Source organism: Balaenoptera borealis (assembly GCF_965194805.1).
Source record: "Balaenoptera borealis genome assembly, chromosome: 8".
Classification (NCBI taxonomy): Eukaryota; Metazoa; Chordata; class Mammalia; order Artiodactyla; family Balaenopteridae; genus Balaenoptera; species Balaenoptera borealis.
This window is the reverse complement of record NC_138865.1, coordinates 84,101,840-84,124,732: the sequence shown is the minus strand read 5'-3', so window position 1 is coordinate 84,124,732 and position 22,893 is coordinate 84,101,840. Positions and strand designations below refer to the sequence as shown.

The 22,893-nt window shown below is 37.9% G+C and overlaps 1 pseudogene across 1 annotated transcript; it reads left to right on the top strand.

The window, feature by feature from the left end:
* Positions 1 to 4,468: 4,468 nt before the first annotated feature.
* Positions 4,469 to 12,763, top strand: LOC309633084 (inorganic pyrophosphatase 2, mitochondrial pseudogene; annotated as a pseudogene). Its single transcript has one exon. The product of its transcript is annotated as an inorganic pyrophosphatase 2, mitochondrial pseudogene (transcript).
* Positions 12,764 to 22,893: the final 10,130 nt, after the last annotated feature.

Here is a 22,893-nt window from a genome sequence, read left to right as displayed (position 1 = left end):
TCATAGAAATATTAGCATTTTTGTTTTGTATAGCATATCATTTAGTTTAATGTCAGACATAGGCACATCACTTAACAAATATTTGTTTTCCTCCCCCTGTTTTCAGCCTGAGCATTTCTACAGAACTCAGACCCTCAAAAACAAATTTTAAAAGTGTCTTCATTTTCTTTATTGAATAAGAGCCCATTTTGAGCGGTTGTGGTTGGAGTGAAAATGATTATCTGGGTTTTCTCTGGGTACCAGGAAAACAAGAGCAGCAAAACAGGATTTGCATGTTAAAACCTGCCTGTGCTACGCTAGTGCCAAACAATTGTCACTACATTTCTTCAGAGTTCTGTTTCTTCAGGGAGTTAACACTTTCATTCTGGGAACTCCCTGCTGCATCCCCAAACCTTAGCTACCCTAAAAGTATGTTACCAGGTAAAAGCAGAAAACATTCATTTCATACACAAAAAGATGAACGCTGATTACTTAATCAGTTATACTGATCAATTTAAAAGAAAAACAATGAAAAATTAAAATTTCATTTCAAATGCCACTGAAAAATATTTGTGACCATTACACATACACTGAAAATAAGTGTTACATATGTATAAACTAAAAAATGTGTTTATATATACTAGAAATAAACATGCTTTCAATATGTATATTTATAAATGCATTTATATATGTTGCAGATAAATTAATGTATATAAAGGCCATAATTTTTAACTGGCATCAACAAATACCTGAACATAAAATAATAAAATAAATAAGATTATGCCAGATTCCAATATATTGTTAAAAATGTAATAATTTCAACAACTTGTACTTGAATCTCAGGTCCAGAAGACCTGAAATAATGGTGCAAAACGTGAAAAACACAGAAACCACAGAAAATATAAAAACAATACAATAATTAAACTGTTTAATCAAAGTACAAAAAAACCTTCAAGTTTATTGTCCTCAACACCTATCAAAGATTGAAAGAGAAAAGAAGACTAATATAATGCCATATTCTCAATTCATGCTTTTCTTAAACTTCAAGCTCTGAGTCTCAAAGGTAGGTTGTTACTAGGATATCTGAAGAGATGACACCATATGCACACATCAATATTTTAACAGACTGCCACTCTTGAATGATCCAGGGACCAAACACCAAATTTCTAAAATTTATTTCCTTTTCCCAAAGGTTGACAACCCTTGTGCCCCTGTACTCCTGCTTAGCACTATCCATGATAGGTATGCAAATAAAGGAAGAGGAAGTTAGAGGCAATAACGTTGGCGCGGAACAACAATTCAGGTATAAGGTTTGATATAGTAATTGAAATCCATAGTTCAATCTCAAAGCAAGATTGGATTTATAGTTTTCCTTTCTTGTTAGCATATGGGATCAAATGCATGCTAAGCAGCTATACGTTAGAAACCAAGTCTCAAAGATGAGTTTAGGAAGGTAGCATCAGGTACAAAATTACTGTCCATACAGGGAATGATGACAAGGAATGAAAGAGTATAAGGCAATCTAATTTTGCCATCTCTTGCTTCTACTTTCTAGGGCTTTGAAGCAAAGATCAGGGTTTCCTAACATTTTGTCCTCCCAGGAATGTAATACTCCCATAGACATTGTCAACAATTCTTCATGCTAACTCTACACTCTCTTTTGCTGCTTCAATGCAAGTAAAGATAAACTGATTTTACTGTAAATACGGATGGTTTTGATTTAGCTCCCATTTTTAAACTAATTTATTCTTAAATGTCAGCATTTTAATTATGAATGGCAAATTATCTGCTACCCACTTCATGAGTAATGAAGACTGACCAATATGTTGATATCCCAAAGTGGACAGCTGCTGACCATAAGCAAGTAACACTAACTTGCCTATTCTAACCAAGACACTAAAGAACTGTGAGATATCTAACATGGCATCCTACAACTGAAAAAAGAAATACTTAGTAGCCATTTAGTCCTGTATTTTGCAATTCCTCTGTCAGGAACTCTCATATGCAATGAACGACTACCAAATTCTTCTTTCCTTCCCTACTGACACTTTTAGCCAGGGTGAGGGGAATGAAGGTGATAGTAATCATAGTAGGAAGGAGATAGGCTAATAAATATGATGGAGGAGGTTTCACATGTGTATTATATATATAATATGATTGTGGATGAGTGCTATGGAAGAAACAACGTCTAGAGGTCAGGAAAATGGCAGCCGCACTGTGCCCCAAGAAGGGTCACTGGGCTGTCACTGACCAGGAAAGACTCACTAAAAGCAGTGGGATAGGACTTAAATGTTTTTACTTCACTTCACAGTCAGCCAAAGTACTGCATTTTTCAAATTGGATTCATACTTGGGTTGCTTTCACTATGTAAATAAAACAAATGAAGAATTTTTCAATAACAATAGATCTTCTACTTGGCATATTAAACCCCTCCCCCAACACCACCCCCCCAACCCCGCCACTACCACCACCCTTAAGCCAAGTCACTCCTCCAGTGACTTTGATTGAGCCTTTTGTAGAATTATGAACTTGGAGAGCTTTTTAAAGGAGAAACAAATGGACTGAACGCCAGGTGGGATTTAGCCAAAGCTGTCACAGCTCTGGTTGTTACCCCTCATAATCCATCTTGCTGAATCAAAAAGCAAACTGTGAACAAACAGCTTAGGCAGTTTGTTTGAAGATACACTCCTGTCTTTCTAGGAGGGATTAAGTCATGGCTACAGTTTGTTTGGAAAATGATTATCCACATGAAAATTATTAAATTCATGTGGCATCTCTTTGAGCCAAAATGTTTTATAACTTTTCGCCTCTGGATCATAGTGACAATGATGCTGTAGTTTTTATACTAAAATACAGGCTCTCTCTACAGTCTTTCAAAAAGTCGTCAATTTTTTTTGCATTTGCCACAAGCATACAGAAGATGTTGACTTTCAAACTTTTAAATAATAAGGGTTCAAGCTCTGCCTTTAAAAGGCATCACAGCAATACCAGATGTCGAGAGAAGAGGATTATTTTCAGCTTTTATTCTAAACACTGGATTCCATAAAAGCCACATTCATACCCTGCCGGGGGAGACAGATTAAGTGGCTGAGAGCCTGAGCAAGAAAGGAAGAATAAAGGCAACCCTGTGATACATCAGAAGTAAAGTGTTTTCCCTTAGAGTATAGAATGGAGTGATATTAAATTTTCATTGTGGTAAGCAGATCTAAACCTTGGAATACAGTATAATCTCTAAATATCTAAGCAATCAGCCTCTTTTATATCACCAAATATTGCACTTTTGATACTCAACGTATTTTGGTATGCAGGTAACTCTTGAATTGAGGTGAGAAGAGAGGCTGGGGGAGGAGGGTGCTATTCAACAAACACTAAATGGTTGCTATGTTTCAGGCACCACAGTGGGTCTTGGATAAACAGGCTTAATAAAACACTGGCCCTCTCTTCTTACACTCATAGTCTAGTAAGGGAGACAGACACGTAAACAACAGATTACTAACCATTGTGATAAAGAGCACAATAGAAGGGTAACCATTATGTTGATTAAGCAGAACTCCACAGAATGCAGACAAAAAAAAAAACCCAAACAAACAAACAACAACTTCATTCATTCCCTTTATACTAGGTCCTTTATAACCAATCTGCAGATTCATTTGTTTCTCTTGTCCTTCGAAGAAAATGTTGGGTAAGGGAAGGTCCCATAATTTTCTTAGACACTCTTCTTTTAAGTTACTTTTAGTGCCAAGAATAATCTAGCTCAGTAATAATAATGTCTAGTCCAGTTTATTAATCAAAACACCAACTTGATTTAAAGTTAAAACTTCTTCCCTCTGCCAATTGGTAGTAGTTTCAAGCTGGGACACTTAAAGTGGAGAAGAAGGGTATGGTCTTCTTTTTCTCTATTTCCTCCCTTGCATTTTTTAGCCCATCCAACTCTCATCTCCACACACAAAATTGCTTCTGTTTCCATCAGGGATGGAACTAGGCAAAGAGAAGAGAAGAAAGCAACAGGAAATGTCTTAACTTGACTGGTACTATTAGAATCTGAACAAAGGAAATTCTTTCTCTAATAAGGTAAATTTATTTATTTACTTATCCCACGAATATTAATGGAACACCAATTACGTTTTAAGAACTGTTACAAACACTGAGGACATATAATAAAAAAATCAAAGTCCCTGATTCCATGGACTTTATAGTCTAGTGGGGGCTATAAGTCAACATACATTATACTAAATATATATAATATAATTTATTCAGATAGACTGTATGTAAAATACAATGTTAATTATATAAAAAATATGTTAGATGGTGACAAGTGCTATGGAAAAATATTAAACAGGAAAGGGGGATAAGGAGCATGAAGAGGTAGGTTAATTTTACTTAGGGCAGTCAGGAAAGCTTTTTCTGATAAGGTGATATTTGAGCAAGAGACCTGAAAAAAACTGAAGGATTTAAGCCAAGAAAATATCAGATTAAAGAGCATTCTGGCCTGAGAGAATAGTAACTGCAAAGGCCCTGAGGTAGGCAAATGTTTAGTATGTTCAAAGAACAGCAAGAACGCCAGTAGTATGGCTAGAGCAGAACAAGAAAAGGAAAGAATGTTGGAGATGAGGCCTAAGACGTAGAAAAAACTTAGATCAAATGTAAGGTATGCAGAGGCCATTGGGCTTTTTTCTGAGTTAAAAAGAGAAGCTCCTGGAAGTTTTGAGCAGAGAAATAAAATGATATAATGTACGTTTTTAAAATATCAGTCTGGCTTCAAGGTGGAGAACAGATGGTAAGGCAAACATGGAAGCAGGAAGACAATTTGGAAGCTACCAGAAGAATTTAGGCAAGAGATGACGGTAGCTTGAATCACTATGACTGAATAGGAAGCAGGTAGAGAGCATTAGACAGATTCTGAATATACTATAAAAGATTTAATGCTGGACCAATTATGGGTATGAGAGTGAGAAAAAAGTCAAAGCTAACTGCAAAATTTTTGACCTCAGAAACTCAAAGAAGGATGTTGCTACTTATAGAAATAGGGGAAAACGTGAGAAGGTAAGGTTTGACTTAAAAAACAAACAAGCAAAGGAAACAAAAGCAAATAAACAAATGGGACTACATCAAACTAAAAAGTACAGCAAAGGAAACTACCAACAAAACGAAAAGGCCACCGGCTGAATGGGAGAAGAAATCTGCAAACAATATATCCAATAAGGAGTTAATATCAAAGTATACAAAGAACTCATATAACTTAATATCAAATAAACAAACAATCCAATTAAAAAATGAGCAGAGGAACTGAACTGATATTTTTCCAAAGAAAATGGCCAGCAGGCACATGAAAAGATGCTTAACATCACTAATCATCAGGGAAATACAAATCAAAACCACAATTAGATATCACCTCACACATGTAAGAATAGTTAAGGAATCAAACAGACAACAGACCAGCTGGGCCTGGCGCATTGGCGCCCCCGCCGCCGGCGCCGCTGCCCACCTGCCACAGGGAGCGAGCTCAGGGCCCCGGCCGCGCTCCGCCATGGCCCTGTACCGCACGGAGGAGCACGGCCAGCCCCACTCTCCCGGTTCCTGCCTCTTTTTCAAGAATGTAGCTGGTCACTACATTTCCCCCTTTCATGATATTCCTCTGAAGAGGAAAATGGCATTCCTACAAAGAGAGCACGAAATGATGAATATGAGAATTTGTTTAATATGGTTGTAGAAGTACCTCCGTGGACAAATGCTAAAATGGAGATTGCCACAGAGGAGTCATTGAATCCCATTAAACAAGATGTAAAGGATGGCAAGCTTCCCTATGTGGTCAATATCTTTCCTCACAAGGGTTATATATGGAATTATGGTGCCCTCCCTCAGACTTGGGAAGATCCCCATCTAAAAGATAAGAGCACAGACTGCTGTGGAGATAATAATCCTATTGATGTTTGTGAGATAGGCTCAAAGGTTCTTTCTCGTGGAGATGTTGTTCATGTGAAGATCCCTGGAATTCTGGCTCTTATTGATCAGGGTGAAACAGATTGGAAATTAATTGCTATCAATGTGAATGATCCTGAAGCCTCAAAGTTTCATGATACTGAAGATGTTAAGAAGTACAAACCTGGTTACTTAGAAGCTACACTTAATTGGTTTAGATTTTATAAGATACCAGAGGGAAAACTGGAAAACCAGTTTGCTTTTAATGGAGAATTCAATAACAGGGCTTTTGCTCTTAAAGTTATTAAATCTACTCATGAATGTTGCAAAGCATTGCTTATGGAGAAGTGTGATGGAGGGGCTATAAGTTGGACAAATGTGCAGGTATGTGATAGCCCTTTCCATTGCTCTCAAGAGGAAGCTAGATCATTAGTTGAATCAGTGTCATTTTCACTGAATAAAGGAAGTAATGAAGAAGATCAAGTATGGCACTTCCTTGGCAAGTGATGAGAACATCTGAAGTTCTGCCATCAGGATTCCAGTCTCTAAGAACTACAAGACTCCCATCTCCCCCAAGTGCTAGAAACAGGCAGATCTATGAGAATTTGCTAACTTCCTGTTGAAACTTTTTTTTTCAAACTTTTTGATATGCAATGTGTAAATAAACATTGAAATTTTTGAAAAAAAAAAGATAACAAATGACAAGTGTTTGCAAGGATGTGAAAAAAAGAAAGAAAAAGGAACCCTCATGCACTGTTGGTGGGAAGGTAAATTGGTGAGGCCACTATAGAAAACAGTATGGAGGTTCCTCAAAAAACTAGAAACAGAACTACCATATGATCCAGAAATCTCACTCCTGGGTATATATCTGGAAAAAAATGAAAGCACTAATTTGAAATGATACATGCACGCCAATGTTCACAGCAGCACTATTTATAATAGCCAAGATATGGAAGCAACCCAAGTGCCCATCAACAGATGAATGACTAAAGATGTGGTGTATATATATATACAATGGAATATTATTCAGACATAAAAAAAGAATGAAATTCTGCCATTTGAAACAACATGGATGGACCCAGAGTGTATTGTGCAAAGTGAAATAAGTCACAGAGAAAGACATAATGTATGATTTCTATTATGTGTAGATTCTAAAAAAACAACACATGAACAAATATAACAAAACAGAAACAGAGTCATAGATACAGAGAATAGCTTGTCAGAGGGAAGGAGGCTGGAGGATGAGCAAAATAGGTGAGGGAGATTAAGAGGTACAAAATTCCAATTACAAAAATAAATGAGTCATGGGGATGAAGTATACAATGTAGAGAATATAATCAATAATAATGTAATATCTTTGTTTGGTGACAGATAGTAACTAGTATAGTGGTGATCATTTTGTAACACACAGAAATACTGAAACACTATGTTTCACTCTGTGAAACTAACATAGTGTTTTAGGTCAATTATACTTCAAAAACAAACTCAGAAAAGGAGATCAGATTTTGTGGTTACCCGAGGTGGAGGTGGAAGGAGGCAGAATTGAATGAAAGTGGTCAAAAGATACAAACTTCCAGTTATAAAATAAGTAAGTACTAGGGATGTAATATACAACATGATTAATATAATTAAGACTGCTGTATGTATGAAAATTGTTAGGAAAGTAAATCCTAAGAGTTCTCATCACAAGGAAAAAATACTTTTTATTTTGAGTCTATATGTGATGATGGATGTTCACTAAACTTATTGTGGTAATGATTTCATGATGTATGTAAGTCAAATCATTATGCTGTACACCTTCAACTTAGCGCTGTATGTCATTTATATCTCAATAAAACTGAAAGGAAAACAAAAACAAAAACAAGCATTTTGTTTTGTTCATGTTGAGTTTAAGCTTCCTATTTAACAGCTAAAATGAATCTGCAAAACTGGAGATTAGAGAAGCCCAGCCTAGTCAGCAGTACTTAAAGACATGAAAAGGGAACTGTGTGGGTGGAAAAGTGATCCCAGGCCAAAGATCTGAAAAAGAATAGCTGATACCACATTTAAGACACTTATAATTATTAGAAGAGATACATTACCATTAATGAATCAAATATCACCCTTAATTAAAGATTCCTTAATTTTAAAACATGTAAATGTGAGAAAGTATAACATTTTATACCTGATTCTAATGATAACCATAAATTTTAGAAAATAAAATGGTAGCTGGCAGGTTAGAAAATTATCAAAAGGTTTTCCAACTAAAAAGAAACATTTTTAAATAAATGCTTTAAATAAACTCAGAGATTTGCTCATAGCTGCAACTTGGAATCAGTTGTTTTTATTTCCACTAAAGATATAAAGTCAGGAAGTTTTTTATAAAGACAATTTCATATCAGATAATTCATTTCCCTCATCTGCAGTATGACAGTATGATCATCTCCTGAGATATCAAACTAAGATTTTGCTTCTCTTGGCAGTGATAACATAGTATAAATACCTACAAATGTAAAATTAGAGATTCTACTCTATTTAATATTTTCAAAGATTAAATTATCAAATGCAGATTAAACTATCAAACAAAACTCTATTATCCATGTTTTCACGTTGCATAATTACTGTCCCATGTAGACCCCAAGTTGAGAGAGGAAGAATTAATATTGGTCTACCAAACATCACAAGTGTTTCCTGTTTTAAGAAGAGTGGGAGACAGATTTCTCACTACTGGAGAAGGAAGTTACAGATACGGAGAGGAAGAAAACTACAATGAATCCTGCAGTGTTGGATATTTAACTGGAATTGGAGGTATTAGTGTGAACTCACAGCTTTCAATATATACAGACACAGAAAAATATATAGATGCATATTATATGTACATTATAATACATATTACACATGTTATATAAACACACACATATATATGTATATATGTGTATGTGTGTATATATACATATATATATACACACATACACATATATATATGTGTGTCCACTGAGAAGACATGGAACAGTAACACCCCAATAGCAATGAACATACTTACCACAGTTAGAACCTACATAATGGCTTCTAAATACCATACTCCAGCAAATTAAACCAGGGCATTTTGGAGAAATGGCTGATTCTAGCACTGGTTGCCAGAAAATACAAGACGCTCCTGACACATGTTGTATGATAAAGTAAGAAAATGTTCAAAGAATGATAGCGATACGTCAAAAGGATCCAGAAGCCAGTTTGAAGGGGCTCCCACTGTCCAAACCTGAGACAACATAAACATCAAAATAAATATTGATTACATGGGAATTCCCTGGTGGTCCAGTGGTTAGGACTCTGTGCTTCCACTGCAGGGAGCCCAGGTTTGATCCCTGCTAGGGGAACTAAGATCCCACAAGTCACTCAGCACCGCCAAAGAAAAAAGAAAAATAAATAAATAAATATTGATTGCAGACTATAATTAACCAAATAAAATAGAAAACCATGAGCCCATGTGAATATAAATGAATGAATGAATGAATGAAAAGTATGATGAATAGAAAGATATATACAGAGTCTCAAAATACCTCTACTCAAAAAAAAAAGGAAAGCTTTATAGTATAAAAGTCTGGCAGACAGACAACACCTTAACCAAGTGATTAAATTGAACATCATCAGTAACAGGATTAATGAAAATCATCACCTGATAGGATAAAATAAGAAACCAGCCTCGCTTGTGTGCTATTCCTACCAAAGATATATAACCTAAAACTAACATGAGGAAACATCAGACAAACCCAAATTGAAGACATACTACAAAATAATTGGCTTGTAGTATTTAACATTTATAAAAGTCAAGCATCAATAAGGAACTGTTCCAGAATAAAAGAGATTACTTCTCATATCACAACTTTTCAATGATTTTTCACCATGTGCATTTACTTCCTATTCATTAAATGTTTTAAATAAATACATACATGTTTTTAAAAATATGAACAGCCTGACCCAGAAATTCCATTTCTAGGTATACACTCTAGAGAAGCATATAGAAAGTGGTTCATGGCAGCACTGCTTATAATAATGAAAAATAGGAAACAAATGTGCAGCAATCCAAAAAAAGATGATTACCCATTTAAAGAACTATTATGCAGCAGTTAGAAGGAGTGAGGTACATCTATATAAGCTATTACAGGTAAACTGACAAGACACTTGGTGAATAAGAGAACCATGCTGTAGAGCAACATATACAATATGATACATTTTTATAACTATACATATTCTAGGTCAATGCATAGCATATCAAACTGATAATAGTAATTGAATGTTTACCTCCTAGGAAAGGCTGATCAGTGGGAGTCTTTAGACTTATGGAGACTGTTTTAATTTTTTAACTCAGATAATTTAATAATGCATTACTTACATAAGTAAAAATAATTTTTAAAAATACTCCTGACCATGAGTTTACAGTCTATTTTGGGAGTATAGCAGACAATGAGAATGCTAGTGTTTCTCTGTCAACCATACTTTTCCATCCAATTGATCTGATATTTGAGAATGATATTCCCACTTCATGTTATCATGGGGGGAAATCAACCTAGTGCCTTTCTGATCATAAAGGTGAGCTCACAAAATTTTGTGGGAGAGCAGCCAAGATGGCAGAGTAAAAAGACCCTGAGCTCACCTCCTCTCACAAGCACACAAAATCATAACTATCTGTAGAATAACCATAGATAAAAAAAGACTGGAGCCTACCAGAAAAGATCTTCTACAGCTAGAGACATAAAGAAGGAACCACAGCGAGACCCGTAGGAGGGGTGGACTCGTGATATAATCAAATCCCATACCCCTCCCTGAGTGGGTGACCCACAAGCTGGAGAATAATTATATTGCAGAGATTCTCCCACAGGAGCGAGAGTTCTGAGCCCCACGTTAGGCTCCCCAGCCAGGGGGTCTGGTACTGGGAAGATGAACTCCCGGAGCATTTGGCTTTGAAGTCCAGCAAGGCTTAACTGCAGGAGCCCCACAGGACTAGGAAAAATAGAGACCTCACTCTTCAAGGGTGCATAAAAGTCACACATACACTGGGACTCAGGGCAAAAGAATTAATTTGATAGGAGCTTGGGCCAGACCTACCTGCTGGTCTGGGACAGTCTCCTGTTTGTGGGGTGGGGGGAGCTGTGGCTCACCCTGGGGACATAGACACTGGTGGCAGATATATTAGGAACACTGCTGGCGGCTGACATCTTGGCTCATTAGTTCCAAGACCTGGACCAACCAAACAGCCTGCAGGCGACACTGCTGGGACACCTCAGACAAACAACAAAATGGGACACAGCCCCATCCATCAGTAGACAGGCTAACTAAAGACTAAAGGGCTCACAGCCACCTCTGGGCTTGTCCCTAGACATGGCCCAGCCCACCAGAGGGCCAATACCCAGATCCACCCACCAGTGGACAGGCACCAGCCCCTCCTACCAGGAAGCCAGACCAAGCTACTAGACCAGCCTCATCCACCAAAGGGCAGACACCAGAACCATGAACACTATGATCCCACAGCTCAGGCCATATACCGTACCTGGTACCAGCTGGGCCCTGGCTTGGCCCACTAGCAGGGACACCCAGACCCCATACCCAAATGTGTCAGTAACTGACTTTTGGGACACCCAGACCCCATACCCAAATGTGTCAGGAACTGACACCCCTCCACCCCCAACGATCTATTGATAAAATAAGCTCTGATTTCCCTGGAGCCTGCAGCCAGACTCCAGGAAACCAGTTCTGCCTGCCAGTGGACCAGCACTAACCCCAGGATCTGGCTTCATCTGCCAGTGGGTAGGCAACAGCCCCAGAGCCTTCAGGACCCTGATTCCACCCACCACTGAGCCGGCACTAGCCTCAAGGACCCCCTAAGTTTCCACAGCCAGCCACATCATGACCAGACCCCACTAAACAGCAGCCAGCAGCATCTGCACAAGGCAGCCTGGCAACCAACTAGACCTGGGGCCTACCAGACCACCCACATAGTTAGTCCACAACAAAAGGACCCATGTAGCCCTCTTAGGGTATACCTCTAAAGCATATAGCTTGGGTGACGAGAGGGGAGTCCACTGCTGGGATGCATAGGACACCTACTACAGAGGGCCACTTCTCCAAGGTGAAGAAACGTAACTAACTTACCACATACATAAAAATATAAATAGCAACTTAGACAAAACTAGGACATAAAAATATAAATAGCAACTTTAGGCAGCTATTTAGACAAAATTAGGCAGCAGAGGAATATGTTCCAGACGAAGGAACAAGATAAAACCCCAGAAGAAGAACTAAGTGAAGTGGAGATAGGAAATCTACCTGAGAAAGAGTTCAGAGTAGTGATGATAAAGATGATCAAAGACTTGGAGGAGAATGGATGCACAGAACAAGAAGTCAGAAGTTTTTAACAAAGAGTTAAAAAATATAAAGAATGACCAAACAGAGATGAAGAATACAATAACTGAAATTTAAAATACACTGGAAGGAATCAATAGTAGACTAAATGATTCAGAAGAACAAATCAGTAACCTGTAAGACAGAGTAGTGGAAATCATTGCCATTGAACAGAAAAAAAAAAAGAAAGAATGAAAAGAAGACACTTAAGAGACCTCTGGGACAACATCAGGTGTGCTAATATTTGCATTATGAGGGTCCCAGAAGGAGAAGAGAGAGAGAAAAAACCTGAGAAAATATTTGAAGAGATAATAGCTGAAAAATTCCCTAACCTGGGAAAGGAAATAGTCACCCAAGTCCAGGAAGCACAAAGAGTCCCATACAGGATTAACCCAAAGAGGAACATACCAAGATATTGTCATCAAATGGACAAAAATTAAAGATAAAGAGAGAATACTAAAAGCAGCAAGGTAAAAAAAAAAACAAATAACATACAAGGGAACTTGTTCAGCAGAAACTCAGCAAGCCAGAAGGGAGTATCACAATATATCTCAAATTCTTTTCCTATTTAGGTTGTTACATAATATTGAGCAGAGTTCCCTATTCTATACAGTAGGTCTTTGTTGGTTATCCATTTTAAATACAGCAGTGTGTACATGTCAATCCCAAACTCCCTATCTATCCCTTCCCACCACCCTTCCCTCCTGCTAACCATAAGTTCGTTATCTAAGTCTGTGAGTCTGTTTCTGTTTTGTAAAAAAGTTCATTTGTACCTTTTTTTTAGACTCCACATATAAGCGATATCATACGATATTTCTCTTTCTCTGTCTGACTTACTTCACTCAGTATGACAATCTCTAGGTCCATCCATGTTGCTGCAAATGGCATTATTTCATTCTTTTTAATGGCTGAGTAAGAATTTGAAAAAGAATGGGTACATGTATATGTATAACTGAATCACTTTGCTGTACACCTGAAATTAACATGACATTATTAATCAACTATACTCCAATATAAAATAAAAAGTTAAAAAAAAATAAAGTGATGAAAAGGAAAAACCTACAACCAAGAATACTCTACCCAGCAAGGCTCTCAATGCAGATTTGAGGAGAAATCAAAAGCTTTACAGACAAGCAAAAGCTAAAAGAATTCAACACCACCAAACCAGCTTTACAACAAATATGAAAGGAACTTCCCTAGGTGAAAAAGAAAAGGCCACAAGAAACAAGAAAAGAAACAAGAAAGAAACAAGAAAATTACAGAATGAAAAAGCTCACCAGTAAAAGCAAACATACAGTAAAGGTAGGAAATCATCCACGCACAAAGGTAGTAGGGAGGTGAAAAGATGAAAGTATTGATACTAAAATCATCTTGTAATAAGCAGTTAAGAGATACACAAAACAACTAGATGTAAAATAAGATATCAAAAACAGTAATTGTGAGGGAAGGAGAGTACAAATGCAGGGTACTTAAAATGCAGAGAGTACAAATGCAAGGTTTGAAACGAACAGATCAGCAAGTTAGAACAATCATGTATATAAACAGACCACTATACAAAATCATCAAGGCAACCACAAACCAAAAGTCTATAATAGATATACATACAAAAAAGAAAAAGGAATCCAAACAACACTAAAGATAGTCATCAAGTCACAAGAGAAGAGAACAAAAGAAGAAAAGGGGGGGAAAAAGACCTACAAAAACAAATCCAAAACAATTAACAAAATGGCAATAAGAATATACATATCAACAATTACCTTAAAGGTAAATGGATTAAATGCTCCAACCAAAATACATAGACTGGCTGAATGGATACAAAAACAAGACCCATATATCTGCTGTCTACAAGAGACCCACTTCAGATCTAGAGATGCATACAGACTGAAAGTGAGGGAATGGAAAAAGGTATTCCATGCAAATGGAAATCAAAAGAAAGCTGGAGGAGCAATTCTCATATCAGACAAAACAGACTTTAAAAAAGAGACTGTCATAAGAGACAAAACAGGATGCTACAAAATGATCAAGGGATCAATCCAAGAAGAAGATATAACAATTATAAATATATTTGCAACCAACATAGGAGCACCTCAATATATAAGGCAAATGTTAACAGACATAAAAGGAGAAATTGACAGTAACACAATAACAGTGGGGGACTTTAACACCCCACTTACATCAATGGAGAGATCATCCAGGTGGCAAATCAATAAGGAAACACTGGCCTTAAATGACACATCAGACCAAGTGGACTTAATTGATATTTATAGAGCATTCCATCCTGAAAGCAGCAGAATACACTTTCAAGTGCACATGGCACGTTCTCTAGGAGAGATCACATGCTGGGTCACAAAATAAGCCTTGGTAAATTTAAGAAAACTGAAATCATACCAAGCATCTTTTCCAACCACAGTGCTATGAGATCAGAGATCAACTACAAGAAAAAACTGCAAAAAACACAAACATGTGAAGGCTAAACAATATGCTACTAAACAACCAATGGATCACTGAAGAAATCAAAGAGGAAGTCAGAAAATACCTAGAGATAAATGAAAACGAAAACACAATGATCCAAAACCTATGGGAGACAGCAAAAGCAGTTCTAAGAGGGAAATTCATAGTGATAAAACTTTACTTCAGGAAACAAGAGAAATCTCAAATAAACAACTTAACCTTACACCTAAATCAACTAGAGAAAGAAGAAGAAACAAAACCCCAAATTAGTAGAAGGAACAAAATCATAAAGATCAGAGCAGAAATAAATGAAATAGAGAAAAAGAAAACAATAGAAAAGATCAATGAAACTAAAAGCTGGTTCTTTGAAAAGACAAACAAAATTGATAAACCTTTAGCCAGACTCATCAAGAAAAAAAGGGAGAGAGCCCAGATCAATAAAATCAGAAATGAAAAAGCAGTTACAACCAACACCACGGAAATACAAAGAATCATTAAGAGACTACTAAGAGCTACTATATGCCAATAAAATGGACAACCTAGAAGAAATGGACAAATTCTTAGAAAGGTACAATCTCCCAAGACTGAACCAGGAAGAAACAGAAAATATGAACAGAGTAATTACCAGTAATGAAATTGAATCAGTAATTTAAAAACTCCCAACAAACAAAAGTCCAGGACCAGATGGTTTCACAGGCAAATTCTATCAAACATTTCGAGAAGAGTTAACCCTTATTTTTCTGAAACTATTCCAAAAAATTTCAGAGGAAGGAATACTCCCAAACTCATGCTATGAGGCTACCATCACTCTGATACCAAAACCAGGCAAAGATACCACACACACACACACACAAAAATTACAGGCCAATATCACTGATGAACATAGATGCAAAAATCCTCAACAAAATACTAGCAATCTGAATCCAACCATACATTAAAAGGATCACACACAATGATCAAGTGGTATTTATTCCAGGGATGTAAGGATTTTTAAATATCCACAAATCAGTCAATGTGATATACCACATTAACAAACTGAAGAACAAAACCACATGATCATCTCAATAGATACAGAAAAAGCTTTTGATAAAATTCAACATCCATTTATGATAAAAACTCTCCAGAAAGTGGGCATAGAGGGACATATCTCAACATAATAAAGGCCATATATGACAAACAGGCAGCTAACATCATACTCAATGGTAAAAAGCTGAAAGCATTTCCTTTAGGATGAGGAACAAGACAAGGATGTCTACTCTCACCACTTTTATTCAACACAGTTTTGGAAGTCCTAGCCACAGCAACCAGAGAAGAAAAACAAATGAAAGGAATCCAAATTGGAAAGGAGGAAGTAAATCTGTCACTGCAGATGACATAACACCATACATAGAAAATCCTAAAGATGCCACCAGAAAAGTACTAGAGTTCATCAATGAATTCAGTAAAGTTGCAGGATACAAAATTAATATACAGAAATCTGTTGCATTTCTATACACTAACAACAAAGTATCAGAAAGAGAAATTAAGGAAACAATCTCATTTACCATCACATAGAAAAGAATAAAATGCCTAGGAATAAACCTACCTAAGGAGGCAAAAGACCTGTACTCCTAAAACTATAAGACACTGATGAAAGAAATTGAAGATGACAGAAACAGATGGAACAACGTACTGTGTTCTTAGATTGGAAGATTCAATATTGTTAAAATGACCATACTATCCAAGGCAGTCTATAAATTCAGTGCAATCCCTATCAAAACAACAATGGCATTTTCCACAGAACTAGAACAAAAAATTTTTAAATTTGTATAAAAACACAAAAGACCCCAAAGAGCCAAAACAATCTTGAGAAAGAAGAACACAACTGGAGGAATCACTCTCTCTGACTTCAGACAATACTACAAAGCTACAGTCATCAAAACAGTATGGAACTGTCACAAAAACAGACACATAGAGCAATGGAAACAAGATAGAGAACCCAGAAATAAACCCACGCATTTATGGCCAGTTAATATACAACAAAGGAGGCAAGAATATACAATGGAGAAAAGACAGTCTCTTCAGTAAGCTGTGCTAGGAAAACTGGAGAGTTACATGTAATAGAATAAAATTAGAACATTCTCTAACACCATATTCAAAAATAAACTCAAAATGGATTAAAGACCTAAATGTAAGGCAGGATATGATAAAACTCCTAGAGGAAAAGATAGAACACTCTTTGACATAAATCATAGCAAGATTTTTTTGGATCCATCTCCTAAAGTAAAGGAAATAAAAGCAAAAATAAACAAATGGGACCTAATTAAACTCAAAAGCTTTTGCACAGCAAAAGAAACCATAAACAAAATGAAAAGATAACCTACTGCATGGGAGAATATATTTACAAGTGATATGACCAATATGGGGATTAATATCCAACACATATAAACAGCTCATACAACGCAACATCAAAAGAATAAACAACCCAATTAAAAAACAGGCAGAACTGAACAGACATTTTTCCAAAGAGGAAATACAAATGGCCAACAGGCACATGAAAAGATGCTCAACGTCACTAATCATCAGAGAAATGTAAATCAAAATGACAATGACACAGCATCTCATACCTGTCAGAACAGCTATCTTCAAAAAAGAATACAAATAACAAATGTTGGGGAGGATGTGAAGAAAAGGGAACCCTCCTACACTGTTGGTGGGAATGTAAATTAGTGCAGCCATTATGGAAAACAGTACGGAGGTTTCTCAAAAAACTAAAAATAGAACTACCATATGGCCCAGCAATTCCATTCCTGGATATATATCCAAAAAAAAACCCAAAACACCAATTTGAAAAGATACATGCACCCCAATGTTCATAGCAGCATTATTCACAATTGCCAATACAGATGAACTGGTTTGCAGGGCAGAAGTTGAGACACAGATGTAGAGAACAAAAGTAGGGACACCAAGGGGGGAAAACCATGGTGGGGTGGAGGAAAAAAAACAAAACAAAACAATTACCAAGATATGGAAGCAACCTAAGTGTCCATCAGCAGATGAATGGATAAAGAAGATGTGGTATATACATATATATATAATGGAATACTACTCAGCCATAAAAAAAGCCATGAAATTTTGCCATTTGAAGCAGCATGGATTGTCTTGGAAGGCATGACGCTAAGTGAAATAAGTCAGACAGAGAAAGATGAATACTGTATGATATTACTTATATGTGGAATATAAAAAATACAACAAAGTAGTGAATACAAAAAGAAACAGACTCACAGATATAGAGAACAAACTAGTGGTTACCAGTGGGGAGCAGGGGGAGGGGCAATATAGGGGTTGGGAAGTGGGAGGTACAAACTACTGGGTATAAGGCAGGCTCAAGGATGTATTGTACAACATGGGGAACATAGCCAATATTTTGGAATAACTATAAATGGAAAGTAACCTTTAAAAATTGTATTAAAATTTTTTAATTAAAAAAAAAAATGAGTAGGAGGTATTGGTGAAGTTCTATTCCTTAGGCAGTGGGATGGGTACCTCATTGCTTTTCAGTGATTCATTGCAACGTACCTATACATCAAATGTACTCTTTTTTATTATTAATTAAATTTTGGCTGTTAGGTCAAAAAAAAAAAGAAATTCCCACAGGACATTTTCTCCAGTTGACGATTTTTGACTCTCTTCAGCTTTCTTAGTGTACGTTACATAGCAAATATTGGCTGCTTCCCTATTGGAAACAATGTGAAAGGAGAAAGGGGAAAATTAAATCAAGGCAAAAGGCAGCCAGCAGGTTGAAGAGGAGTGTATGCCCTTGCATGTAGATTTTAGATGCAACCTGGTGTGCTTCTAGAATCTCTCCTTTCTCACTGTGTTCAGAAGGGAATTGACACTTTTCAGCTTGGCAATCAGATATACCAGTTTGTCTCCTCCCTGACCCTGTGCCCAGCAAGGCTCATCTGCTCCCTCCACTGTCTTCTTTACCCTCCGTGAGGCAGAGTCCTTAGCCTGTCTCAGATCCAGTACAAAGCTCCACCTTCTCCACTCCACCCCACACTATGTCCGCCTTCCCTAGGCTCCGGCCTCATTCATTCATTAATGCAGGATCTGTTGCTGGTCAGATCTCTGGGTGCTGCAAGGGATGTGGAGACTGATAGGGTAACTGGGAAGATAAAACATCCACAAAAAACTCAGTATATAGAGCTTCAGATAAAATGTGGCATGGGAAGGATTTCTTGTGGTTGAATCATTCAGAGCAGGCTTCATGGAAGAGGCGACTTTTGAGAGAGCCTTGACTGATGTGCAGAGTTTGATTTCTAGATAGGAGTTACAGAACGTTTTGGTTTTGATCAGAGAGTAAGATTAAAATATTCTTTGACTAGGGAGAGATAAAGGTGTTTCCCAACTCTTTTCAGTCTCAAAAATTGAAAAAAAAAAAAGTTAAGGAATGGGATAATTTTGAAATCAACCAAGATAACATATTTGTCTCCTTTTTTGAAATTTTATGTCTTGTGTGTTGGGCACTGCAAAATATTTGAGGACAGTGAGCACCTAAGAGTGTTTAGAAGATGGGACGTTTGAAGGAAATGAGATAGGAAAGTAGAGTGGCTGTAAAATTGGTTCTCCAAATCAGAATTTTCCTATGAATAAAATGAGAACTAATATACTTAAAAATATATATTAATAAAAAAATAAAAATAAAAAATAAAAAAATTTTTAATTAAGGCAAAAAAGAAAGTAAATAAATAAATTGAAATTTTGACATGGAATGAAATATTTGTTTTTGTTTTGGAATGGGATATTTTTAAATTAATTGCAAAAATGCAGCTCATGACCTGATGGATCTTACAATCCATTTGGAGGGGATGTAGTTCACTGTGAGAACTCTAGGATTTATCTGCCCAGCATATTTTATCAGTTCATCCATGTAGCAGCTGACTAGTAACGGGGAAAATGAAGAGAGAGGAGTACAGAATGGCTCTTGTGTGTCTTGTTTGAGTGTCCAGATGCTACTAATTGATATTGGGAAGATAAGAAGGAGGGAACAAAGATTGGGACCAAGAAGACAATGGGTTAAGTTTAGAAGATTTTACATTGAGGATGTTTAGCCAGCAGTTTAGCAAGCAGTTGTTTTCACTGGCTTGACACTAGCTCTGAAATAGCTAACCACTCATTGAAAGAGGCTGGAGAAAGAAAAAAGCATTCAGCCCAGCGCACAGCCCTGGGTTAATCAGACATTTAGGAAAAGCTTTATGCTGTTCGTAACAGGACAGGTCATAAGCAAGTACAATTATGACCAAACATGGAGAGCAAAATATTAAAATTTTTAAAAATTATAAACTACCCAAATGTCAACAAAAAGTAGAATTTAATACTGTAGCACTTAGGATGTCATCATTAAAAATGTCACTTCTGAAAGTTTATAATAACATTAAAATGTTTATGACAGTGGGTGTTTTTCTTTTAAAGTACATATTATTTAAGCAATGTAAAATTAGGCACAGCAAAATCTGGGAAGAGATGCATCAAAAAGTTAACAGTAATTATTTTGAAGGCGGGAATCTATGAGATTCTTCCTTCTACTATTCCATATCTTTCAAATTCACTAAATAATATTTTCTAATAGGGAAAACAGTCACAAAGAAAGGATTCTCTTCCCTTTTATTAACATAAACACGGCCACGGTTCCTAATTAATACAGAACCTGGACACACAGTAGGCCCTCAATAATTCATGAATGTATCAATACCTGCAATTGAAGACATTTACCTGAGATTTTCTGCCCTGTAAAAAGCCCTGTAAAAAGCCTAACCCTTTCTGCGGGAGAGCCTCGTGTCCTGACGTCCTGGATCTTGCAAAGCGTGAAAAATGGTTCTGCCTCTACCCTCTCTGTCCATTGACACTAATGCCTTGATAGGCCTTCCCCTGGGGTTCCCACGAACTACTGCTCATTGATGGGTCCCGGGGAAATGAAAGCACTTTGGGCTCCCCTGAAAACCACCACCAGAGGACTGCGAGCATCCTCCTTATACTCACTGGTCCTGCAGAGAATCAGAGATGACGTCTTAACTTAGTGTATGGACTGGCACCTTGAAGTCTCGCCGTCCTTCTGACCTGTGCAGGCACTGGCCTCTCTGGGGGCTGGCAAGGCTCACAGGGTAACTGCATTAGGGCCCCCAGCCCATTCCTTAACATCGGCCCTTAACAGTGTTCAAAGCTCTTCACTTGTCCATTCCAGTTCGCAAGGCCAACCCCATTAGCTCATATTAGTATCTCCGCACATCATGGATGAGATCTGAGACTTAGGTCACCTGTGCAAGGCCAGGGCAAGGCGTAGACTTAGCAGAAGTCAATGCTGTTACTGCATTTGTTGCTAAGATCACCCCCCGTGGAGTTCCCTTGAGTGTCCACCGTGCGAAGGGGGCGGGTGTCCGGCAGGCGCAGCCCCACCTCCAGGGCTTCCGAGGCAGCGGCCTGGGGTGGGGGTTCAGGGACTGAGAAGCCTCGAAGCCCACCGGCTGGGATGGAAATGGCGGACGATTCTTCAGACAGGGCACGGGGGAAGGTCACGCAGGCGTCCAGAAACCTTGGTCAGATCCTGTCTTTGAGTTTAAATTTCAACTTTTGTCTTCCAGAAGCGTTGGAAACAGGACCCAGAAGCCTGAGGTAAGACGTCTTGCCGAACAGCAAAGTGCAGTCGCCATTAGGAAGCCAAACGCCGCAGCCCCTCAGGCCCTGCCTCTGAACATGGCCCCGCCCCTGAACGTGACCCCGCCCCTGAACGTGACCCCACCCCCAGAGGACCCTGGGCCGGGCCTCCGTGTGTAAATCGCTCCCTTTTCCATTTTCTGCAGAGGTTTCTGAGTTCTGCTAGGTACGCCCGCCGCTTTGATGAGGTAGACGTGGTCTCTGTCCTCTGAGAAGGTAGATAATTAAGCCAAAAGTGTTCCACAGCGTGTGAAAGTGTTGAGAATTGGAAAACAAGGACAGATCCCAGCGTGGGAGGATCAAGGAAAGCATCTGAGGGAAACCTTTCAGTATAATAGGAAGGAAAGAGGAAAGAAAGGATGAGGGTTCATGATTTGGTTTTGTTGTTGTTGTTTTGAAGTTTTTAATGATGAAAAGTTCCCATTTCATGACTTCTCATTCCCCTGTGGTGGTCCAGCACATATGCTCAACGAGTGAGGGATGTGGCGAAGTTGTAGGAAAGTGAAATAGTTTTGAGTACTTAGGCAAGAGAATTGACTAAGAAAACAATCATATGAGCGCCACCAAGACAGGGAACTTTGTTTCCTTCATTGGTGTGTCCTAAGTGCCAAGTACATAGTAAACATGGGAAGAATGAATGGATTATTTTCAGGCAATGTTGAAGCTGACCATTAGTTGTAGAACATAAATTTATGGTGGTACCAACATACTTAACCGTGTGATTTTATCGAAGAGGAATCAGTCCTTTATTAGAAGGCAGGTCTAGAAAAGGTAGAGTTAGATTTTGCCAGGCAAAATATATGAAAGGAGAATGGGGAAGGCTCTTTGGAGTAGAGCTATTTAGGTGTGGGGTTAAGTGATGGACCATGAAGTTTTCCTTGGAGAAGGAGGAAATGAAGACAGAATGTTGTCAGATGAACTACAAGTGGCTTGTACTTCCGGAACAGGTTAGGGAATTGACATACCCAGGGCATAAACTGAAAGAGTAAAGGGAGGAATGTCTGACTGTATTTTTTCAGAACAAAAAAATATTCCTGGTGATGAGTTCTAGAATATGGCCGTAGCTGAACTGGAATGGAGGTAAAGCGCTCTAGGATGACAGTGAGAGGCGAGATTATTGGATGGTCTATCCACATGAATATTAGGTCTCTGACTGATTCCTCCCACTTTGAGTTCCTGTCCTGGGACTCTTTCCTGTCCCAGGGTCTCCACGGAATTAGTATTTCCTGCAACTCTAACCTTCAGTCAGTGGCATGACTCTAGACAGGAAGGTAAACGTGGGGCAGTGAGAGAGGGCTATGATAGATATCTGTTTTGTTTTTGTTTTTATTTTGACACTCAGCCTTCACTCACCTTCTGGAAACAGTTCTTCTCTTGCCCTCTGGGAAACTAACCCCATTCTCAGTCTCAGTCCATGTGCAAGTGGAGTAGTTGTTCCCCGACTCTCTTACTTTAAGGATGGCTATACCACTC